This window comes from Cupressus sempervirens, chromosome 9 (assembly GCF_028749045.1).
Source record: "Cupressus sempervirens isolate cs-2001-9-10 chromosome 9, ASM2874904v1, whole genome shotgun sequence".
Lineage (NCBI taxonomy): Eukaryota > Viridiplantae > Streptophyta > Pinopsida > Cupressales > Cupressaceae > Cupressus > Cupressus sempervirens.
The window spans coordinates 260,045,798-260,068,841 of NC_143126.1; the positions used below are offsets into that span (position 1 = coordinate 260,045,798).

The window sequence follows — 23,044 nt, forward strand, 5'->3', positions numbered from 1 at the left end:
CTTGTGAGTGTATCCCACATCTCCTTGGTAGTGTCTTTCCGTAATAGATGAGGAATTAAGTGATCTCTTACTCCATCAAGAATGACTCTTTTAGCTTTGGCCTTCTTGGCCTCTTGTGAATCCAAAGCAATAGGATCAATCATGGGTGGATTCAATGTTGTACTAGCATAGGTTGACAACATGTTCTCCTTGAGAACACATTTAATTTGAACCTTCCATTGCAAGAAGTTAGATGCACCCTCAAGCTTGTCCACATATCAAACACTAGTTGCCATAGCCACAAGAAAGCCTAGAGACAAAAAAATATGTTTTTATTTTTTTTCACTTCTGAAGTCTACGTCACAAATATTGACTTTGTATTCAAAGTTTAGAGCTTTGATATTATATTTATTTCTCATAACCTAGTTGTATATTAAATGCACAACAAATTCTCTAAGAGAACCTATATCTTATTTATAAAAATTAATACTCTCCATTAATTAACTGAAACTAAAAAGTGGAAGGAAAAACAATAGACGCCAAACATACATAGACAATACCACAAATATACCCATGAAACTCCTATTCGGAGAAAACCCTCCAACTATTGGATCTTCTATTTAGCCTAGAGGCAAAGTTTCTCTTCCAAAATGTAGTAGAGTTTGCTACAACAACTTTACATATATAGAACACAATTGCTTTACTCAACTTGCAAGAAAGGGAATTAAAATCACATAAAAACACTCTTGCTTTATGCAACCTCACAAACTCATATTGATGCTCTTCAAAGAATAAAAAATAAAACTATTGCTAAACATTCAATTCAAATTTCTTTAAAGCAACTCTATCTTTTGGAAGGTATTAAAAAAATATTATTAAAATTCCGTTCCTAAAAATTGCCATTTAGTTCAGCACACAATACACATTTGATGTTTGAACAAATATTTTGATTCAATATTAAGGTTTATTCTGATCCCCTAGCTAAATTTTATATCCTTTCCTAGAGATGAAAAAGGTCAAAGCTACTATCATTAAAAATAAAAAAATTAAGTCAACATGTTAACAAGAAAGAGGAAAAAATAAAGTTGAGACAATAATATATTTTCGTTTAAAAGACTTGTCTTAAAACAACCTAACTTCTTGCAAGTATGAGTGAATTCTGTAAAAGTACATTTTTAGATCAACTAGAAATCTCTTTACAGATTAGATTAGATTAGATTGTGTGTGAGACATTCACTTTGCTCGTATTCAGCTACTGAAGTAACTCGTCGTTGAATCTTTTCCTTCCGAAACAATTTACCATACCAATTTCGAGATATACTGAAGTCTAATCCATCATTAAACTTAATAAAGTGAAGACTGTAATCAAAATAGAGAAAATGTTTCCCTATCATTGAATAGCATCAGACATAGGATAGAAAAGGAAATTTCTAGATGAAGAAAGGATAACTCATCTGTACAGGTGAGCTTCCTTTTACGAATTTGTTGGCCATGAAGTATCCATTTCATGTTTTACTCTCCTCATCATAAGACATTAGCATGATATTGTCTATAATGAGAGAAATTGATATATTTCATTTTTTCCTCTCTCTCTCTAGCAATTAACAGTCTTTGAGTACACAAACAAGGACAAAAATGTTATGGATCACTTTTCGTAACATTCTTCTACATTTATAGCATGGACAAGTCATGGGAGCCGTCTATTTTCGCTTTGTATTTATACCAACGAGCACACGCTATGAAACAGGCGAAATTCAGCAAACCCATTACACAGAAAAGGCCATGAAAGTAATCAAGATGGCTGTGGTTCAAATTATTATTAAGCCAATTGGTCTCTCAACTAGAGTGGCCACTCCCATTGCCAAAATGCTCATTACCATTCCCACCGCTATTCTCCTCAGCTTTGTTATCTTAATCTCCATAACCACTTTGTCATAGATGGATAATGCAATTGCACCGGCCAGGAGACCAAAGACAAAGAATGAGGCAGAAGGTACTTTGAAATGGGAGCCCAAATGCCTGTCCATCGTAAGTGCTTGCAACACTGGGAATGTGTTCAGCTGGGTGTTTATGATTTCTGGCACAATTGCACAGCTCCATATTGGCAGTGTTTTTATGATGGATTTCAGCTCTTCCATTTGTTCAATTGTGCACAGGCTCCATGGGTTCAGGTTTGTATGCCCATCTGCTGAAATGCCTGCTGAAGTTTTTATGGCTGCCATGTTCAGAAACCTGTTAGCAAGTTTTTGTTTCTTAAAATTCAAAAGAAATCACTGTTATTATCATTACTTTTAGAGGGGTAAGCTCTATAGCGGCCGATAGCACAATTATGGTAAGAAAAGAAAATGAGTTTAAAGATCAGTACAATCTCTATAAAAGTTGCAAAAAGTTAATAACAAACAACACTGATCTATCAGTGAAGTAGAAATTATGTTGTGTATAATAGTTTTCTGAATAATGTTTGAGATTGGGTTCAACAATCAATCAGTCATTTAATTTTCAAGTAAGTAAGTCAAGATGAATTTGATTTAGAATGGAAGAAAATACACAAATATTATATTTTTAATTTATTCTTAATTGTCTTATTGTATAAGTCAAGATAGATCTATTCAAAGCTAACAATAAAAAATAGCATTCATATTAATTTTCATTTAGCATAGGATTTGATTAGTATTCACTACTCGATTATCTTATTTTATAAAATAAAATGAATTTGTTTTAATGTTAAGAACAGACAAGGCACATCAAAGCCACATTAGGTTTGATTTGCCTTCAATTGTCTTTTTAAGAAAATAAATTTGATTTAAAAGTAAAAAAGGTAAAAATAGATAAAGCAAACTAAAACTAGATCTAATTTGCCTTCAAATTACTTATTATTATAGCAATTAAATATTAAAAAGTATTTAGTTTTAATTATCATAATAATATGAACATATTTTACAATTTCTTAAGACAAATATAAAGAACTACATATTTTTGATCAAATTTTTTTTATTTAGATTAAAATTAATAATGTAGGACTAGATACCTCCACTAAAGTATTTCTAGAAATAAACATACCAATGGTTAATCTAGGAATTTTTGTTCCCTACTTTTACGCTGGTTATAAAGGAAATATATGCCTGACCTGTTGTGTAAAGGGAAGTCCTGATTTTACCTTTGCTCCATAGTACAAGCCCTCTGCATTTTCAGGCAGTTTCAAATGCCTTTTCCTAAGGGAGACTACTATCACTTGGAGGAGCCCTGTGAATGGGCTACCCTCTGGACAGCCATGATTGTACACGTTTGTACCAGAGAAGAAAAATATCAAGGCTATTCCAGTTAGGGCAACACAAATCCAAAATCCCCATGCCCAACTCACATTAGTCTGAATATACACAATCACAGTGGATGCTATCATGATTGAGACATAGACAACACAGAAATACCAGTTGAAGAATCTCTGAAGCTCTTTTCCACCACCCTTTGCAAATTGATCTGCTCCAAAAGCAGCTCTTGAATTGAACCTTGCTCCTGCTGATCCTACAATTAATAATGCAAAATAAGCATATAGAACACCATATTGCCCTATGCTGGGGCCATGGCATCTTCCTTCAGCTCTTAAATTAGGGTTACATGGAGGTGGTCTTAAGGGATCTATAATACCCGTCAGGAGTAGAAGAATCATTGCCTAAGACAAACATACACACAAAACAAAGAAATTTAAAAACTTAGATTGATCACTCATACCCATTGCAACTTTAAGAATAAATTACAGTAAGGAAGTACTTACAATCAAAGTTATAATTGAACATATGAAAAGTGTCCAATAGCGGCCCAGATATGCATCTGCAGGAAAAGCTCCTATTAATGGACTTAGATCATTTCCTCCATTACATATGTCGAGGATATGAGTTGCTTCTATGTTTTTAATGTTGAACTCTGTGATCAAGTAAACAATCATGTTCGCTACTAAACCAGTAATTGCTATTCCAAAGCAAAGTTCATTTCCTGCATACAAATTGTTTCAAATCAAGACAACAAGCACAAGTATTAAGGAGGGATCTAAGAAATCTAAGCATAAATATGATCTTTAATGTAAGCTAAGAGGTTTCAAAACAATTGATAATTTTATAAGAAGATTGAGCAACCAATAATCAAAGGAAAAGTCTTCCATCCTCCTCGCTCCTCCTTAATAGTTGAGTGCTGCTCCGAACCCTCTTCTGCTTTTTCAATAGTTTCACATTGACTTCCAATCATATATAAGTTGCTAGAAGCCAAGAAACAGACTTAACGTTTCCAACCATGAGAGGCGTCATGAACACCCATCCCCTAACTTTTGCATGCTCTCCCGTCCTTGTGGACTGGATTCCAAACTCTTAGGAAAGAATCAACGCAGATTTTAGTATAGGAAATATCATATGTAATATTGATGCGTTCTGTCTGTTTTTACGCGGATCAAATTTGGCAAATATTGGCACCTTATAAGTAGTGAACAATGATAAAGTTTCGTGTCTAGAGTTCTATGGGTAACATTATTTGATTGAAATAATATTTTCTAAGAGGTTTCTTTATAACTAATTCATTCTATTTATTTTTATTACATTATTCTAACATTCTATGGATAACAGTTTGAATAAACAGCAATAAATAATTATATATATTTACAAAAGGAATAATGTTAACTCTTTCTGAAATATATAATTATAAGCATACTTAGTTTAGACTAATGCTTTGGAAATTATCCACAAGATAGTTTGTTATTCTTAATTTTAATCTCTTTCTAGAAATAGTCAACATTTGTTCCATCTTTTTTTCTTACCATATAAATTCATTGCACAAAAACTCTATTTTGAGACAATTGGGGTTTGAAGTTTTAAAATGTAAAGAGGATTGTCTATCAGTTGCATATGTAGAGTCGTGGTGAACATAACATTGTTTTCCAAAAGTATACAAGTGTATTGATATTTTGTTCAGTTGCAATTGTGAAATAATTATTATTCCTTGAATGTGGTTTTAAGCTTCTCAACAAAATGTGGATTTGGTTTTACTTCATAAACTATTAAAAAGTATTAAGATTGAGGGATTTGTGTACTAGTAGTCATCATAGCTAGCTTTTGTGCGTACAAATTCTCAATGGTACATTGGATTTTGATTATTTCTTTTGGTTGTCCTTTTAAGTCACTTAACTATTGTAGTAATGATATATGATGTGGAATATGTTATGTGCACAAGGGACAATTTTTTTTTTTTTAAAGTTCCTTGATTACCATACACTCTTACCACCTCAAAAATTGCCAATACTTATTTACAAATGTCCAAGTAGTCTTGAACTATTAGTAGCAATAGAGTTACACAATTCCAATGACTATTCAAAAATCTTAACCAATGGGGTATAGTAAGAAACTATTAGTAAATATGAAATTAATCAATGAACTTTTTTTGTCATATTTTTCAGTTACTTTAAAGTTAGAGATTAGGTTTGTACAATAAGTGAATGGTTTTAGTTTGTTGTTAATGTGTTGCATCTAAATAGTTTGTCCATGGTGATGTACTAAGGATCAGCCCCATTTTTTTGGCTACTGATTAATATTAAAAACTAGTGAATGGTAAAGAGAACATCCACTATAATTTGTACTCTTCCACTATCTCTTTGTGCTTATCTCTAAGGTAAATTTGATTCCATACCACCTATTGCTTTCTTAAGGATTGTTTCCCCACTTTTGTTTACTAATTTATTGGCAAAAGTGAGTTCAGCATGTTTAGATGAAGTTAGATTTGTTCCCATGAATGTTTGAGTCTAGGTCTAGATTCCTAAAGGCTTTTAGTTTTTGTGGATCTCTAATAGATAAAACTATTACAATAAATATGGGAACAATAGATACTCTTACTTGTATCATAGTAGTGCAGAGTTGTTCTTCAAATAATGGTGATCTTTGAATTGCTTGTGTGCAGAATCTCCTTCTCTATATATAGCTGAAATATAGATTGTATGTTAAATATAACAATGATCCTGTAGATTAGATTGTAGAAGAAAAGTACTGGAAAGTATTTTTACTGTTTGATATTTAGATCACTAGGTCTGAGATGTTGTGTATAGATCTTTATCCTCAGCGATCTGCCTTCCTATATGTACAAAGATGAAAGGTCATGACTCTACATGGTCTTTGGCCACGAAGAGTCGTGCCTCTACGGTTGCATGACTAACAACCGTTAGTTAGTGTAATAGCCATTAGTAATACATAATTAGTACTCCCAATAAATCACACAACAATAACATTGTCGATACAAATAAAGGTTGTCGATAGAATATGGTATGTCTACCGATAATGGTATCACATGTATGTTAATCCAAACACACACACACACACATATAAGAAACAATAATAACCATTTATCTAAGAACCTAAAATGCAGATTTGTATATATATCAGATGAGCTTCATTACTTCTACTGATGCTATACATTAACACTCCCTCTTAGCAAAGGAGAAGTAATATACCTTAGATTTTAGAATAGAATATATGATTACTTTATCTGAACTTAACACTCTAAAACAGTGACTAGTCAAAAAATAAAAATCACTAAGCTATGAACACTATCATAACATACATTATGATCTCTAATAATCCAAAATAATATCTAGAGTAATCATAATAAATATGTTATCTATGATCTCTAATTGTTCGAAACAATATCTAGAGATGTCCATAGTAATAACATAAAATTTGTTACCCATGCTCTCTAATTGTCCAAAACAATATCTAGAGATGTCCATGGTAACACAAATGAATCTGTTATCTATTATCTCTAATTTCCCAAAGCAATATCTAGAGATGTCCATGATAACACAATGGGTTTGTTATCTATGATCTCTAATTTCTCGAAGCAATATCTAGAGATGTCCATGATAACAGGCCTATCATTTGCAAGATTGTCACCTTACAAATAATTACCTTCTGAAAAATATGTACATGAAAGATCATCACCTTTCATTACATATCTAATGCGACTAAACAAAAATAGAAGCATAAACTTTCTTGAATTAAAAATTTTAATTCAATATTCAATATTACAAATTAATAATACCAAGTTTTTCTCTGAAGTATTTCAACTTTACTTTAGCAAGAGACTTGGTAAAGATATCAATTGTTTGCTCATTAGTATTGATGTACTCCAATTGAATAATTCCTCGATTCACCATATCTCAAATGTAGTGGTAAGGAATTTCAATATGTTTGGAGTGATTGTGAAAAACTAGATTGGTTGAAAGCTTGATGCAACTTTGATTATCACAAAGAATCACATTGGGCTTCAAAGGTCTTTTGAACAAATCTGCTAACAACTTTCGTAGCCATACCGCTTCTCTAGCACCTAAAGAAGATGCAATGTATTATGCTTCAGTGGAACTTAAAGCAACTGAAGTTTGTTTTCTAGTAGACCAAGAAACCGTACTAGATCCTAAACTGAAGCAATATCCAGAAGTACTCTTACATTCAATAGGACTACCAGCCCAATCAGAATCAGAATATCCATGAAGTTTGATGTTGACTTTATCATATTTGATTTCCATTCCAATAGTACCCTTTAAGTATCTCAAAATGTATTTAGTTGCATGTAGATGTATCTTCTTTGGTGCACACATAAATTGAGTCAAGGTGTTAATAGCATAACATATGTCAGGACGAATATTCACCAAATACATTAAAGATCCAATAATTTTCGTGTAGTAAGTAGAATCTGTAGGTTTTGATTTGATTATATCATCCTTTAATTTGTGTATATTTACTTCCATAAGAGAAGCATCTAGTTTACATCCATCACTCCAAATTTAGTTAAAATGTCGACTATATATTTTCCTTGATTCAGAAGAGTGTAGTTATCCTGTTGCTAGACTTCTAATCGAAGTAGTGAACTAGACCTAAGTCTTTCATTTCAAACTTTGTTGTGAGTTCTTGTTTGCATTTCTTTATGATATTTTCTTCACTTGTTATCAAAAAATCATCAACATATAATACAAGAATAATCATATCATCACCATCTATTTTGAAGTATAAGTTAGGATCAACTTCATTTTTAGAATATCCCAACTTCAATAGATAGTTGTCTATCATTTCATACCACACTCTAGGAACCTATGTGAGACCATAAAGAGCTTTCTTTAATTTACAAATGTGATTTTTATTGTCATGAGTGTTGAATCCTTTTGGTTGCTCGATATAAACTTCTTCAATTTTTCCATTTAAGAATGCAATTTTGACATCCATTTGATGAACCTTCCATCCCTTGGATACTGCAATAGCCAAGATGGTTCTAGCTGAAGTATATCTAGCAACTGGAGAAAATGTTTCTTCATAATCAATGCCTTCTTTCTATGAGAAACCTCATGCTACAAACCTAGCTTTGTACTTTTTAATACTGTCATCAGATGCATGCTTAATTTAAACAACCATTTGGAAGAAACAACTAATTCTTTTTTAGGTCTTGGTACAACATCTCATACATCATTTTTTAGTATAGAGTTATATTCTTCAATCATTGCTTCTTTCCAAGACTGATTTGAAAGTGCTTCTTTAATAGTAGAAGTTTTAGTTTTTATAAGTTCAATTAATAATGCAACATAACATGATTGATTTCTTGTTCTTTTTCTTTCTCAAATCACTTCATTAGGTTCAACCTAATTTTCTTCTATCATTTTCCTATCCCAATCTGGCCTCTTTTTATTGTTGACATTTTTAGAATCTTCATGATTAGAAAGAGTGGAAGAGGATGGTTCAATATCATTCTCCCTCTCAATTTCTACTTGTTAATTTTCATCTACTTTAAGAATAGATTCAGTAATGGATTCATCACTATTTCTAGAGGTATCAAAGGTGATATCGTCTTCAAATTTCACATCTTTGCTAATCTCAATTGTTCTTTGACCTGGAATGAAGACCCTGTATCCTTTTGTTGTTTCACTATATCCAATAAGTATCCCCTTCTTTCCGAAAGGTTCTAGTTTTGTTCTTTTCTCTTTAGGAATGTGGATATAAACAAGATGTCCAAATATTCTTAGATGGCTTAGATCATGTTTAATGCCTATGAATACTTCTTTTAGAGTGGTGTTCTCTAATACTGAGTGTGGACATTTTTTTTGAATGTAGACTGCAGTGTTAGATTCTTCAACCCAGAAAGAAGTATGAAGGTTTTGATCATGCATCATTGCTCTGGAAGATTCAACAATTGATCTATTTTTATGTTCAGCAACTCCATTCTATTGAGGATTATATGGTATAGAAAATTCTCTCTTAATCCTAATAGCAATGCAAAAATTCTTAAAAATATCATAAATGTATTCACCTCCATTGTTTGACCTTAGAATTTTTATTTTCTATCCTGACTGATTATCAACTAAGGCTTTGAACTCTTTGAATTTTGGTAAAACTTTAGATGATTCTTTTTGTTTCAGAAAATAGATTCAAGTTCTTTTAGAGTAATCATCAATAAAAATTACATAGAAGAAGCACCTCCTAAGAGAAGGTACAGATATAGGACTGCAAAGATCAGTGTGGATCAGTTCAAGAATGGATTTAGATTTGTGAACACTTTTAGGAAATGATTGTTTAGTATTTTTTCCTAAAGCACATCCTTTGCAAATACTTAAGTGATTAGTTTTGAGATTAGGTAACTATGCATGACAATGCACGACAGTGAAGGTGACCTAGTCTCCTATGCCAAATTTTGGTGAAATTTAAAGTTTCATGACTAAGAGCTAGGTTTTGATTATTACAAAGTTTATAAAGACTTCCATCTCTAAATCTGATGGAAATGTCTTTCTTGATATTAGAGTTCTTGGCCCAAGATAGAACTTTGTCCTCTTGGAATGTGATTATGAATCCTTGATCAGCAAGACCAAAAATAGAGACTAAGTTTCTCTTTATTCCTGGTACATATAAAACATTTTTGAGTTGTAGGGTAATTCCATAATTTAGGTAAATTGAATAGGAAACAATTCCTTTGATAGGATGACTAGAGTTATCTCCAACGGTAACTTCTTCTAAGGATTGTTCAGAGAAAGTTTCAAATTTTTCTTTGAAACCGATGATGTGCCTAGATGCTCTACTATATATGATCCAAGTGTTGTGGTTTGAGTTTAATTCACTTGAAAGGGATAAGTAAAAAACATAGTTTTCTCTTTCTTCTTTCTCTACACCCTCTCCTTTGATTTCTACTAAGGTTGCTTGAATTTTCTTCTTTTCAAGGCAGAAGTTATGTGAGTGACCAATTTTATCACATTTAAAACATCTAACTTTGGACCAATCACGTTGCTTATATGATTTGTTAGATTCCCTTTTGTTGTATTTGAATTTTCTTTTCTTGTTTGATTTCACATGAAGTGCTTGAAATTCTCTCTCTTGATTTGTACTTAGTCCTCTTGAGACTAATCTAGATTCTTCTTGTGTGCATTCATTCTTTAATAAATCAAATAGGTAGTTCAAGTCGAGAGCTTAAACCTTGAATAAATGTTTTCCATGATAGAGGAAAACCTCTTAGTGCTATCATGTTGAGTTCTTTCTCATCAACTTGATTTTCCATTGTTGCAAGTTGATCTTTTAGTTAAGAAATCCTTATAAAGTATGAAGTAATAGATTCTCCATTTTTCATCTTTATATATAGTAGATCTTATTTTAGAGTTAATAATATACTAGTATTGTTGATTTCAAATGTATATTGAATAGTCGAGAACATCTCAAATGTAGTCTTGAGACTAGATATGGATGGAAGAATATGATCTTTTACAAAATCTATTATGATTTTCATTGCATTATTATTATGTCTTTTCCATGTTACTTTCTCTAGTTCATTTTTAGGCATAGATATGTTTGTCTCAATATAGCTCTCTAATTCCATTTCCCTTAAAATTATCATTACTCTAATTTTACATGATGAGAAATTAGATGCACCTTCAAGCCTATCTTCTAGTCTCATATGATTCACCATTTAAATAATATACTTTCTCTTTTTAAATAATCTAAGATTTTAGATTTTAATTTTTGAGCAATAGCTTTTCTTATCAGAATGGCTTTGATACCATGTTAGTTTTTGTGGATCTCTGATAGATAAAACTATTACAATAAATATAGGAACAATGGATACTCTTACTTGTACCACAGTAGTGCAGAGTTGTTCTTCAAATAATGGTGATCTTTGAATTGCTTGTGCAGAATCTCCTTCTTTGTATATTGCTGAAATATAGATCAAGTATGTTGAATATAAAAATGATCTTGCAAATTTGATTGTAGAAGAAAATTAATAGAAATTATTTTTACTATTTGATATGCAGATCACTAGGTCTGAGATGTCATGTATAGATCTTTATCCTCAGTGATCTGCCTTCCTATATATATAAAGATGAAGGGTCATGAACCCTGTAGAGTCATGACTCTACGTGGCCTTTGGCCATGAAGAGTCACGCCTCTACGGTGACATGACTAACAACTATTACTTAGTGTAATGGCCATCAGTAATACATAATTAGTACTCCTGATAAATCACACAGCAATAAAATTGTCAATACAAATAAAGATTGTCGATAGAATATACTTTGTCTATCGATAATGGTATCACATGTATGTTAATCGAAACACACACACACACATATATAAGAAATAGTTATAAAAATTTATCTAAGAATGTAAAATGAAGATCTGTATATATATTAGATGAGCATCATTACTTCTATTGTTGTTATACATTAACAAAGGCTAGATGATCTCTATCAGATTTTCCCAAAACACCCTCTCTATCAACAAAGTTAGGCAATTTTTTGTTTTTCTCTTGTAAATTGTCAAGTAAGTATAGTACCCAATCTGATAGAGATCAATTTTCACTCATTTCAGATGAAGCATACTCACTATTTTGTTCTCATGCTTTTGAAAGTTCTCTAAAATTCACATTTCTTTACAACATTGGTAATGTGGAAATCTATTGCTATGATTTTAGTAAGAATCAATAGTCAAGTGAAGCCACTTCACATCATATCAATGGTTGATAAATAAGCATTGGGAAAAAATCCTAGGTTGCCTTCTCCATGGTGGGTTTGCAACCCATAAAGGTGACTTTCCACAGGGGCTCAATTGAAGATGTATCTAGCTTAAAAGTATTCAAAGGGTGTAGATTCTAAGACAAATTGATGTTTGAATCTAGGATTAGACTCCTAAACATAATCTAGATTCACTATCACTCAAGTATTAAGCCTTGGCAAAAAACCTCAGTTCATCTTCTCTTTGATAGGTTTCCAACCCATGAAGCCAATTTTTCGCAAAACAAATGAAAGTGAAATACAAGATGTTGTGTGACATCCAAGTGAATCCATGCACCTTAACTAAAAAATTTTCACAACCAAAAATGTGGTTATCATAGATTCAATCAATAAAGAAGTGTTGGCGAAAAATGAAAATTGCCTTCTCTTCAACAGGTTTCCAACCCATGAAGGCAACTTTCTGACTATGTAGAGAAATTAGGTCAACAAGTAAAATTTGGCTCTCATGTTGAATCTAGCACATGTTAGGATGATATTGGATTGAAATGAAATGTTGTAGAAAGAAGATATGGCCAAGATCTTACTTGGTGGATTTTCATCAACGAAGTACTCCAGGGGCAACTTTTTGAAACTAAGAGAAAAATGGAAAAGTAAATAATGGGTTAATATAAAGTAACTATTACAACCAACAAAATAGTGAAAAGACTTTTGAATGTCCATTGAACCTTTGCATTCATTTTTAATGGGTATTTCCATAAATTTTCACTCATGTGGCATGAGTTATCAGGTTTAGCGAATGAATCAAGGCCCTTATATAAAATTTCCTAGATAATTGAATAAGCTACTTTTTTTCCTTACTTCCTCATTTTTATCAAAGTGCATAGCTTTTGAAAGCTAGTAATTGTAGAAGCATATTGTCTTATTCACCTTCAATTCAAAATCTTTTCTATAAGTTATGGGCACTAAGTTCATGGGTTTTGATGGTTTGACTGGGATCAACTCTCAACTGCAAGACTTCACAGACACTTCCCCTCATTTCTATGATATCAAAGACTTCCAGAAGAGGGTAAAATCCAAACACATCCATCCTATCACTGAGAAGATTTGAGGATGTGTGGTCAAAGCCGTTGGTTTCCCAGTTGTCGTTCAAGGCCCATAACTCATTTATGAATGTGTCCACCATTATAATCCAGAAACCAAGTAGATAGTTCTCCTTGATGACACCGTATTGATTTTAATTGATAGACAAATGATGGTGAATTGCCTTCGTCTGCCAGAACAGGAAGAGTTTTCTAACCTAACTATCGATGGGACCATTTTAGAATTCTTAGAGAAGAAGATGATCTAGAGGAAGGAGACCATGTGAACATGGTTCCAAATGCCACAGAGTGATAGGAGAAAATTCCCCAAATCTTTTTTTGGAATGAACTTGAAACCAAAGGTAATCAACATTTTAGTTCTTCTACACAAATTGAGAGGTGAAACTGAAGCCCTAAATTTTGTTGAACAATACTTCTTTTTGGTTCAATTTATATGCTTAGATACATAGTATATGGATTGGGTGCAAGAAGTAAGTGAGATTATGTCCAATGCCCTCCAAGTAGCCAAGTTTTATAATTCTTTTTATATGTGTTTGTTCCTGATTTATATGCTAGCATCTTTGCAATTATGGCCCAGTCTCCCATGCCTAGACAATTTCCTTGATGATGTCAAGTCCTATGAATTGTATCCATGTCTCTAGCTGCATAATAGTTATGCAAAATATGTAAGAGTGAATATGCATTTACTATGAGGATTTTCAAGGAATTGCAAGGATGCCTAGAAAGGAGATTCCCCCCTAAAGCCATGGCTGCCATCAGCCAATTTGGTTGATATTTTATTTAGTTTTCATCTTTTTCTTACCTGCATCTTGCAGCTTTGAATGGTTTTCCTCTAAAGTTACCAATATATCTGAATGATATGATAGTGTTGGTTGAGATCATCTGATAAGATCTGCAAGTGAATGTCTTGAGTGGGAGTTTGAAGAAGAAAGGGTACGAGTTCCCTATGAAGGTTGAAGCATTCAGTTGTGACACCTGGTTTGATGCTAAGAATATGATGAAAGTTTTTTAGAAGAAGTACAAGATGGATATGTATATGAGGTCTTGAGACCTATGTTTGACCTCAAAGGATATGTTAAAGATGTTTTGTAGATTGGGAGTGTAATAAAGCATGTTAGCACAATTGAAGACTACAAGGCCAATTACAAGGATGATTTTTAAAGCCAAGATTGTTCTTTTGCAAGACTGACAGTAGATCAAGTTAAGCTATAAAAAGTAAATATAGGTGTGGATGGGGTTGAGGATGATAGTCAAAATATGTATAGCATGACTTACTCAACCAAATTAAGGAATACTCCTATAAGCTCTAAACTAGTTAGAGAGATCATAGTGGACTTGGATGTGATGATGGCAAGAATATATAAGAGTACTAGGAAATGGGTTGAGTAGACTATAGCATGGAATAAAAGAAGTAAAGTTTTTTCTACCCAGTCCAAGCTAGGTTTAGCTACAACATCATCTTCCAGTGGTGGCACTTCAGGGACACCTCCATCACTCACTCAAGGCCCAGCTCAACCAAAAGGTGGAGGTGATTAACCTCCTAAAAAAAAATTCCTCTAGACAAAACATGTTAAGATGGTTTGGTGCTTGTGACTAGAACAAAGACAGAAGTGGAGAAGAAGAAGGCAAAAGAATCAAAAGACACTACGTTTCCAATTTCTCTACAACTTCAAAGCAATCCAATTCCATCTATAAGTTCAACACTACTCTTGCCTAGTAGTTCCCAAATACAAGTAGTTGACCTTGCAGATGGTGGGAGTAGCAAGAGTGAATCCATGCAGTCAGATGAAGTGGTGAAGAAAACATATAAAGTAGAGAAGATGCTTGAAACTTCAAAATTCATTTCTTTTTCTCTAGGAAATTCTTTCTCCTCATCTTTGAAGGCCTTGACTCTTGTTAGAAGAAAGATGTTTAATGTGGACACATTAGGGACTGCATCCAAAGTAATTGGCATTGAGTCATGGTTCAAAAATATTTTGGACAGAAAGAGGAAGAGGATAGAAGATGGGGCTCCCAACAAAGAGAGTCTATCTCAGGCCATCCACTCTAGGTCAGCATGGAGAAAAGTGAAGAAGTTGAAGAATTTTTCTATCCTTGACTAAGATCTAGATATGAGACACCTAACAATGGAGATTGCCAAGTCCACCAAAGAAGGTAGGATCGAGGACCTAACCGCAACTAACTTCCAATTACAATCTCTAGATCTAGGAGAGGTTAGGCATGATACCAAAGTAGGCTTATTGAGAGCAACTAATGAAGTGATAGAAGAAGAACTTGAAGACCTCAAGCTTGTCAAGGTTAGATTGAAGGTAGACATCCACAAGCTCAAATGCTTCATCAGCAAATTAGTTTCCTCATTAGCAAGCATTTCAAGGATACCACCTACCAATGATCCCATAGCTATAGACATTCAAGACATCATCTCTTAGCTACAAGATGACAAGCATTTTGGGAAAATTATAGGAGTTGGAGTGAAAAACTCAAGTCTAAAGGACTTGTAGTTATAAATCAATCTGGCAATGTAGTGTTGAGGCTTGAGATAGAAAAGGATAACATCCTGGCTAACTATGCAACTCTATCAGCAGAAAAGGAAAAATAAAAAGATTGCATCTCTCTCCTACATATGATCATCCAAATGAAGGTTAAGGAAGGATTTGAAGCCAAGATTTTATAGAAAGGAGACGAGCCTTTGTTTGAGTGGCAACAAAGCTTGTAATTCAAAGCTAACATGATCTCTTCAACAGAAGAAGGGCTACAAAAGATAGAGAGAAAAGTTAAGGAGGAACAAGATAACGATTATGAGTTGTTGAAGGCCTATACAATAAATCCCAAACAAGTGGGAAAGGGAAAGGAGTAGTAGGAGTCTCCATTATGAAAAGGATTTCTTAAACTACTTGGATAAATTAACAGAGAAATCTATTAGCCATTAGGACAAAGTGTCAAACCTCAAATGACTTGGTGGATGCATACATGTAGCAATAGAGAATATGCAAGAGTGGTTGAGTGCAATCAAGGACTTGGCCATAGAACACTCTACGTGGCTTATCAAATACACCAACATCCATGTCAATAGAAACAAGGAGATCATTTCAATCATCATTGTTTCTAAGACACATAAGGCAAAATTAGAAAAGGGGAAGAAAGCGAAATGACATTTCTCTCACTCTTTTGTATTCTGATATGAAATTGTTATTAATAATTCACTGCTTGCCATTTTTCATTTTTGAGAAAATGAATCAATTCAGTAACTTTTTGTAATAAGTCATCTCAAAATCCTATATGTACTCAATGGAAATATTAATGAAAGGTTAGCTAAATTTTGGTGTGAAATGCTTCAGATTGCAGAGACAACTTGAATGTGTTTTGTATCAATTATTTATTGTTCCATTTTATGTCTTAGTTAGAAACATCTCTTTGAGTTTAATTAAACTAATGAACAAATAGAGCAGTGTTCCTTTGTTTTAATATAGTAGACTGAAGATAATCACAATATTGTTAGAAGTTAAAAGAGGTTTTTCCAAGTATTATTTCTTAAATTAGTTTGTTATGTTCTAAAAGTTAAAATCTTTATGTTGAGCATCTTGTCTATGCAAATAGAATTCATTAATGCATCATCAAATTTTGCAAGTTCGTAAGATGTGTGGATTCACAAATTTGGTTGCTATTAAGACCCAAACTCTAGCCTGAATTAGTTCCTATCTAGGCCTAACTTGGTTTTCCTCTCATGTTATCTAGTCAAAAACAAACCCCATCTCTTCAGTTGTAACCAAACAAATTCATTGCAAATCACAAACCTAAGGGAGTTGTACCTATAAATTCAGAGGGAAAATAGTTGTTTAGTTATATTTTCCTAACTATTGTAATTAGTAATTGTTCATAAGTATTGGGCGTTTAAAGAGTTGATTAAAAAGGAACAATCTATTTACCAATAGATTTTTGGTGACTCTGGTGGGAAGAAAAATAGTCGCTAGACTAGAAGACCTATAGCATGAAGGGAGATGGTGCTACCTCATGAGAATGTATTTCCTATACTCCAACCTAACCCTAGATTCCAAGATGACTAGGAAAATATCATCTCATCCATGAATACATTTTGTCTAGAGGTATAGGAGGAATGTTGGACACAACAGAAATGCTAGCCAAGTGTTAGAAGAAGAAGAAGCTAGAGCTGAAGCACAAGAGAGAGCTATTCGAAGGAGAGAACTTCAAAGAGAACAAGGACAAGTAGAGTGTGAAGCTTGGAGATGAGATTAATTTGGAGCCCTAGAACAAAGAAGATTCCTTAGGAGAACCAATGATCAAGGTGGGTGAGACCCTATTTTTGAAAAGCTTGCAGAACTTGGCTTTCCCATCCTAGAAATACCTCAAAAAAAGGGTGACAAGAAGAGTAGTAATAGTCCATCTTTACCCCCTAGAGATCAAAAATCTTTGCATGCTACTTGTCAAGTATTGGCTTTACATAGAGTAGTTTCTCCTCTAGTTATCAACTTTCTTCCAGACCTTGTTAGGATGATTATGGATGCTCCCTAGGATGCAGCGACTAGTCTGTTGCAACTTGTAGCATACCGTACGCTTATGTTTGGTTCAAGAAAGAACTTCCCCAATTTTTTGGGTGATGGGAAAGTTACTATGGATGAACACATTAAATCCTTTTCTACAACAACTCATATCTTAGAAGCGGCACATGAAGATGTAGTCGTAAGACTATTTGTAGAAATTCTAATAGAAAGTGTAGCAGATTGGTTTTATCAATTAGATGATGCCTCAATTACAAGTTGGGCTACGAAGAGAATGACTTTTGAAACAAGGTCCAAAACTAAAGAAGATGAACATGTTCTACTAACTAAACTAACATCTATCAAAAAATAATCATTTATAAGTATGAGGAATTTTGTTGCTAATTTCAACAAGATCACTAGTAGAATCCCTACTATTGATAGACCTACTATAGGTAATTTTAAAACATTATTCATAAGCGCAATGCCACCTAATATTAATTATGATCTAAGGAGATCTCATCCCATAGATTTGGGAGATGCCTAGAGGAAATTAGTTGAACTAGAAGATGACATGATCTCTGCAAAAAAATGGAAACGAGAAATTCAAACTGAGGCAAGTACTAGTAACACCACTTTGTCTAATGAAATGTTGCAAAAATTATCAAATGAACTAGTTTCTATGAAGAGAAAACTCCCTGGATTTAATATTTCCTACCAATAGAACTTCCAAAACTAACCTAGGAGGAATAGTGATGGGAAAACTCTATATCTTACTAGTATGTAACAGAGACTGGCTATTGAAGCCACACCCTAAAAGGGGAATATGTGTTTTTTCTATCTAACAATACATCATGATAATAAAAGTTGTTCTTAAATAGCCCATATGATGTAGTTAATATCTACTAAAAAGTTGAATACTGCATCTTCTAGTCTTGAGTTAGATTTGTACTCGAATGGCGACTTTGGAAATTTATTTTTAGAGTATGATTCAGACTTAGAAGGGCAAGGTGAATGCTATGCTACTATTGATGGGACCTCATATACAATGTTGACCAAAAGCCAAAAAAATAAGAATCATATTTCTAGTCATTCTCTAGGTAGTAATAATGCTTCTCCTTCAAAAATTAGTAATTTCAATCAAGGATCCAAGATTCCTTAGTCAAGTAAGGAAAATATCTCTTTTGATCTCATTCAATTCTATAAAGTCTCGAGAATTCAAATTTCCCCTATAGACTACTTAAAATCCCATCCCTCTAAATTAAAAAGATTAGTAGATTATTGCACAGGAGATAATATAAACTTGAATCATAATGTTACAACTAGAGAAGAAGGTGATTCCTTAACATCTAATCTATTTGATCAAGAAGAATCCACAATTTTGGCAACCTTTCCTAGTTAGAATCCCAACCCATTTTATGTGTCACTATACATAAACAGGTGCACACTGAGCAACTATATAATTGATTCAGGTGCTCCAGACAACATAATGCCCTACCCCATGGCTAAGGCTCTAAGCCTTACTCTTACTAAGGTTCATGGATGCCAAACAAGTTTTGTTGCTTGGAAAATCAAAGACGCTCAAGTAGCATTAGCCTCTCACCCAGAAAAGAAGTTACTATTGACTATCCTGGTCACAAACATTTTGGCCAGCTATGGTTTACTTCTAAGAAGAAGCTTTTGCAGAGACCTAGAAGGAGAAATAAAACTATATTGGTCTCAAGTGGTGATACCCATAGGAAGCAAAAAAGTGAAATTAGAACCTAAGGAGAAAGCCAAGTTTATAGTTTTGAAGTTAAATGATCCCAAAGCTCAAATCCTTTACCTAAAATTAGAATGAATGGTAATTAAATTTTGTTCACTGAAAATGTCATGTATGAGCAAAATGGTGAAGAGCTAGGAAGCCAAACTCTTGTTAAATAAGAAGATTCAGCCAATTTGGACATTGGAATTTGATGGATGTTGTTCCTCACTTGGGTCTAGAACAAGGGTGGTGTTGATATCACCCAAGGAAGAACCCAAAGCTATGGCTTTCAAGTTTGAATTTGGAAACACAAACAACATAGTTGAATACGAAGCCCTATTACTTGGGATAATAGCCACAGAACAAAAATAGATAAAGATACTGAAGGCTTGGGATGATACAAAGCTCGTTGTATGTAATATCAAAGGGCAGGACTCTGTAAAAAACCATAAGTTGAAAAACTAGAGGAACGAAGTATGGGATGAGATCGAAGGGCTAGATGCATTCTCAATCAAATTAGTACCAAGGGAGATGAACTCTAAAGCAGATTCATTGGCAATTTCTGCCTCCTTACTTCTTTCCAACCCAGAATTCAAAGATAAGAAGTATGAAGTAGAAATTGTGTACAGACCTTCTATGCCTAACAATGTAGAAGACTGGCAAGTGTTTGAAGACAACAAAAGTTTGCAACTATTTTTGGAAAATGCAAAAAATGCTCATGAAGACCATTCTAATGAACCCATTCAAGAAGACCATCACAAGAAGCAGAAGATGGATGGAACTAGCGCCATTCAACTACAAGGTAATATTATTCCTCTGTACTTTGTATCATTGGAAATATTGTTTAATAGATATGATTCTTACATTAATAAAAAGAGGATGGAAAAGGGACCCACTACTGGCGATACTTAAGACATGATACTTCCATTGAGACGTGATACTTGTATTAAGACATGATACTTACATTGTACATTTTAACTTTGGTTCTTTTGTATGATTGAAATTACCTAAAATAAATACCTATTTTTTCAATTGTGTGTAATAGAATTAATAAGAAGGGGAAGATTTTTATCAAAAATACATTTAAAAAAACTCATAACCTCACTAAAAATATTCAATTAATTTATCGACATTGTCCATAATATTTTCGTTAAAGTTCTACGCAAAACATAAACTTTATGTACTATACTTTTTTTTAATATAATGTCAATCATTCCAAGATTTAAAAATATGTATAATACAACCAACAATATTTTCAATGAAAATTCTAACATTGATTTCTAAATTCACCCAAAAGAAATATAATTCATCTCATGTTGATTCCTTATAAAATATTTTTAATTCAAAATAATTATTAAACTTCTACAACCTAAATGAGTCACTCATACATGAACTAAGATTTTCATTCATGATTCAATGTATGACCTATGTTTACAAATCTTAATCATATCACCCAAGCTAGCTACTACATTGTTCAACATATTTCAAGGCAAACCATGACCTAAATCATGAACTATCAAGCAATGGAAAACATATCTAACAATTTGTAACATTAAAATGGTATTTTTTGATAAAAATTTCTTAATGATTGATGCTACAAAATTAAATCTCTAATTTATTATTTAAAAATTTAGATATTTTACAAATATTTATATAGATTGTTGCTACAAAATTAAATCTCTAATTTAGTTTATAGATGTCATGACTATGCTAGCCATCTTGCTTTGTATGTAATTCCCCCTTTGGCTTAGTTGACATTAATGACACTTTGATATCAATAAAATATTACTTCTATTTTATTGGCATGGTCTTATAATATAATTAATATTTTATAACATAGTTTGTATGATGTAGTCTCATGACATGGTATATGTTTCATAACATAATATTTTATTTTATTTTGGGCTCATCTATTTTTTCACCTAAGGCGATGTTTAAGCCTATTGATCATTCAAAACTCCTTTTATTTGTAAAAATGAAAGAATTACACATGTATTCTAATTCAATGAATGAATTTAAAACAATAGTTTTATTGCATGGCCTCGCAAAAGGAAAGAGTTGTAGAAAATTAAGTTGGCACTATAGGTCTTAATAACTTTCCTTTTGTTGAAGCTTGGAAGCAACATCTTCAACACTATTAGAGAGCTACACATAAGACATAGTGTTAGTGTTTATTGATAAAGGACAAAGAATACTATCATTGTGAACTTTTTAACCTCCTAAATTTTGGTCCATAGCTACACTATTTAAGCCAGGAACACTTTCTTTCATTTGGAGGAAACAATATTTATGTCAGTTGGTGGTTGACATGAAATGTTTCCACAAACATCCTTTAAGCCTCCTAACTATCCATATTTATATTGAACCTTGGCAAAACTATCTTCTTATTTGAAGAAATAGTTGAGGGAGGACATGTAACCTTACCACAGTCAGCCTTTGAACCTCCTATTTCATCCATATTTTCTTTGGACCTTGGAAACATTATCTTCTTATTCATGGAAAAAGTTAATGGAGGGCATGGAACCTTACCACAGTCGCCCTTTGAAGATCCTATCTCATCCATATTTACCCTGAACCTTGGAAGAACTATCATTTGATTTGAGGAAACAGTTGATGGAGGACATGGAACCTTGCCACAGTCAGCCTTTGAACCTCTTATCTTATCCATGTTTCCTTTGAACCTTGGAAACACTATCTTCTTATTCATGGCAAAAGTTGGTGGAGGACATGGAACCTTACCACAATCGGCCTTTGAAGCTCTTATCTCATCCATATATACCTTGATCCTTGGAAGAATTATCTTTTGATTTGAGGAAATAATTGATGGAGGACATGGAACCTTGCCACAGTCTGCCTTTGAACCTCCTATCTGATCCATGTTTCCTTTGAACCTTGGAAACACTATCTTCTTAGTCATGGAAAAAGTTGATGGGGGACATGGAACCTTACCACAGTCGGCCTTTGAAGCTTCTATCTCATCCATATTGATACTAAACCTTGGCAACACTGTCTTCTTATTTGAAGAAATAGTTGAGAGAGGACATGGAACCTTACCACAATCAGCCTTTGAACCTCTTATTTCATCCATATTTTCTTTGGACCTTGGAAACACTATCTTCTTATTCATGGAAAAAGTTGATGGAGGACATCGAACCTTACCACAGTCAGCCTTTGAAGCTCCTATCCCATCTATATTTACCCTGAACCTTGGAAGAAATATCTTTTGATTTGAGGAAACAATTGATGGAGGACATGGAACCTTGCCACAATCAGCCTTTGAACTTCCTATATGATCCATGTTTTGCATGAATCTTGGATACACTATCTTCTTATTAACATAAACTCCAAATGGAGGACATGGAATGTTTCCACAGTCGGCTTTCAAACCACCTAACTCCTCCATATCTGATCGAGCAGAGACATTGACCATAAACATGAGGAGCACAGCAAGCAGCGTGCTTATTTTCATTTGCACCATGTTTCTCATAATTGGGGCACAGTATTATTCACTAACTCAATAGCAGAGGAAAACCTTAGTAATCAGGCTGTAGATGAAGACTGAGATGAAATCCAATGCATTATTGTTGGCAATATATAGGAAGATCAATAACTTACAACCTCACCTCGACCGATTTGTTCAACAGCAACGCATTCAAAGTCGTATTGCGTATCGTAGACGACCATTATTCGACTAGAAAATTAATCCGTTAGTCTTTTGGTC

The 23,044-nt window shown here is 33.2% G+C and overlaps 1 pseudogene; it reads right to left on the reverse strand.

Annotated features, from left to right (window-relative positions):
- Positions 1 to 1,650: 1,650 nt before the first annotated feature.
- Positions 1,651 to 22,801, reverse strand: LOC149538441 (putative protein NRT1/ PTR FAMILY 2.2; annotated as a pseudogene).
- Between the last annotated feature and the right edge of the window lie 243 nt (positions 22,802 to 23,044).